General features: G+C 46.3%; 1 long non-coding RNA gene across 1 annotated transcript in view; it reads left to right on the top strand.

Moving 5' to 3' along the window:
• Positions 1-224: 224 nt before the first annotated feature.
• The window catches only part of LOC104520821 (uncharacterized), a 5,652-nt gene continuing 2,686 nt past the window's right edge, over positions 225-3,190 (top strand). The window contains exon 1 of the long non-coding RNA XR_727972.1: positions 225-463. This is a non-coding gene — a long non-coding RNA (uncharacterized LOC104520821). The remainder of the gene's footprint in view (positions 464-3,190) is intronic.

The raw sequence follows: 3,190 nt of genomic DNA, 5'->3' as shown, positions 1-3,190 counted from the left end.
CTCTGAGAAGGGCCTCTTGGGAAATGAGCAAGCAACTGAAAAGGGAGAAGAGAAAGTATTTGACATTTGTTCAGCTTTTCATGCCCATTATGAAAAAACCAGAAACCACTGTTGAAGAGTTTTTGTTGTGAGCTAATAACTCATATTCACACAGTATTTCCAGTATGTGGAAAGTGGTTTTCATTGTTGCTTTCTATTCTGTGTGGTATTTTGGGTCTGAATGATTTTCCCACCCCTTCCCTCCACAACATTTTTTTTTTTCATTCTGGTTCTTTACTGTGCTTTTGATAGATGAATGTTAGCAAGTTTGATGGAGAAGTCCTATGTATCCTGTAATAATGAGTGATCAGTAATTCATGGATGTGGGTTTTTTTTGTACTGCAGACCAAAATCTACACCAACAGGGCAACCCAGTGCCAATGGAGTACAGTCAGAAGGTCTAGATTACGACAGATTGAAGCAGGTATGTATATAATGCTTTGAAGAGAAAACTTGGGTATAAGGGCTTGAAACTGTCCAATACCAGTTTTTAACTGTTTTGTTAGCTAGTTCCAAACTTAAGTAATGATTTAGTAATTATTAGTCATTCTTTTTCCCCAGACGTGTTTCAGTATTCTTAGGATCTGTAACTGTAGGATGACGGCTTACGCAGCCCGTTACTTTCTCACAGATGCTTGTTCCTGCTTTTGCATTAGACAGCACACACAAGATGATGTTGATGCTGTGGATGAAACTGGGAAACTGGTTTGCCTGGAAAGCCTTTCCTTCTCTCTACCCAAACAAACAAGCCCTCAGAGCAGTTCTAGCAGAACAGATATCACTGTGTTTTATATCAGATGTGAACACCCATTATCCTGAGTTTGGTGGTGAAGGAGCATCCAGTGATACCACCCTTCATGTAGCTGTTCTGGCTCAGAGCAGAGTCTTGTGGGAAGAAGATGGCAGCCACCTGCTGTTAGATGAGGAGAAGACATTATGAGATGCTTTGAAAATTGTTGGGTAACGGTTACCTGTAGGTGACAGGTCTTTGTCAAGTACACTTACCGAATCCACAAAGTTGTGCAAGTAGAGGCTTGGCAAGGAATCTCATCACTTGTAAGAAGACAGGAGCTGTCAGTTAAGAGAACTGATAGCAGAGGAGGAGCAAGTGGATGTAAGGTATTTGTGTTCCTCTGACTACTGAGAAGTCCCCTGTTGCTGAGGAGGCCCTAAAATGATCATCTTTGCTGCCACTGTTAGGTGCTTTCAGTGCAGATGTCCTTTTGAGAGCAGTTGTTGCCTGGGGCATCGGGCTGATGCTGACCTGAGCAGACATGTATAAGGTGTTTAGTGCTGTCCATGTGCAAGAACGCTACTGTGTATTTTTGCACTGTTGTGCTTCGTGGCGTGTCTAGGAATCTGTAGGGTCTTTGGGAACTGTGAGGCCAGTGTGCAGCAGGGAAGCCGGATTCCTGTGGATGAGCAGCATTTCAGCCTGGTATACCTGGTGTAGGTGGCAGCCTTGAGGAGGCATGCTATGATGGGGGTAGCTGGCCTGCTGGTGGCTTGCTGAGTGAGGCTTGGGCAGAAGCAGTACGGCACTTTCTCAGTCTAAATTGTGTGGTATGGGGAGTCATGTTTCACAGAATCACAGAATGTTAGGAATTGGAAGGGACCTTGAGAGATCATCTAGTCCAACCCCCCTGCCGGAGCAGGAACACCTAAATGAGATCACAGAGGAAGGTGTCCAGGTGGGTCTTGAATGTCTCCAGAGAAGGAGACTCCACAACCTCCCTGGGCAGCCTGTTCCAGGGCTCCGTCACCCTCACTGTAAAGAAGTTTCTTCTCAAGTTTAAGCGGAACCTCCTGTGTTCCAGCTCACACCCACTGCCCCTTGTCCTACCATTGGGCATCACTGAGAAGAGCCTGGCTCCATCCTCATGACATTCGCCCTTTACATATTTATAAACATTAATGAGGTCACCCCTCAGTCTCCTCTTCTCCAAGCTAAAGAGACCCAGCTCCCTCAGCCTTTCCTCATAAGGGAGATGCCCCACTCCTTTAATCGTCTTGGTGGCTCTGCATTGTTTGAGATCTTGGTACTGGTTTTTGGCCACATTTGTCCATGTTGAGCTGGTGGAAGCTCCTTTTCTTGGGGAACATGTTGAGATGGTGCTAGTTACTTTTCTGGCAGAGACTGTGAGCACACAGTGTATTGTGGGTATGAGCTGCCTTTTTACCAGGCAAGGCTCTGCTGAAGTCAGAAAGTGACGTTCTTGCTGTTGCTGGGGTGCTCTACATTCAGGGGTCTGTAGAACTATGATTGGTTGTACAGTGGGTGGGTTCCCAACTTGGGGGGTTCAGGGGATGGTTGTTTGTAGGCCATGGTGGTGATGGCAGCAGTGGTTTTTAGAAGGGATGTGAATTGTGGAGTTGGAGATGAGGGATCTTCCTCAAGCGGTGTTTGGATCAACGGCTGGTCTCCAAGTGGGAAGGGAGATTCTGGAGGATGTTCCAGCTTGCCAGTGGTTCTAGAGCAGGGCGGTTGGTTTTAGAGTGAGTTCCAGCTCATCAGTTTGTTCTAGAGCAGGTTCGGGGTTGGTTGAGGGTTCTAGGGCAGACTCTGTAGGTTCTAGAGTAGGTTTGCGGTTGTTTGTAGGTTCTAGAGCAGGTTCTGTCTTGGTGGACTGTTCTGAAGTGTGTGTGTGAGTTTTAGCTTCCATGAAATGCCGCTGCAGTCTGGCTCTTTTTTTCTTCTTCTATTTTCTAGCTTTTTTTCTGGAGTGCTTTTTTTCTTGTTCTCTGTGGCTCTTCTGAGTTGAAGGCACAGAGGATGTGGATCTTACCATCCCATAAAGCACACCTCTCCCAAGTTTCCAGCTACTGCCTCTCACTGCCTCTGTTAAGATTATTTTCTCTGGAGGCAAAACCATCTCACACTCTTATTTCTGTTGGACATGTGGCAAGGTCTTACTTGCCACTGCCCTTCCCAGCAACTGGTGGCCATGCTCCTGCTCCAAGGTTTCTTGCCTTTTGTCCAAAAGCCTTGTCTAAGACTTGGCGAACTGGGAGACCTAGCTTCAGGCAGGGAAGGTGTGTCCATGCTTGTGTCTTCTACCAGCAGCTCATAAAGGACTCTACAAGTCTAGAGTATACTAGAGTAATTGCTTGCTCAGTTGCAAACAGCATGCTAACTCCAAAGCTGAAAAAG

This window comes from Antrostomus carolinensis, unplaced genomic scaffold, assembly GCF_000700745.2.
Source record: "Antrostomus carolinensis isolate BGI_N321 unplaced genomic scaffold, ASM70074v2 scaffold9982, whole genome shotgun sequence".
Classification (NCBI taxonomy): domain Eukaryota; kingdom Metazoa; phylum Chordata; class Aves; order Caprimulgiformes; family Caprimulgidae; genus Antrostomus; species Antrostomus carolinensis.
The sequence above is the reverse complement of the archived record's forward strand: the minus strand, read 5'-3'. Positions and strand labels throughout refer to the sequence as shown.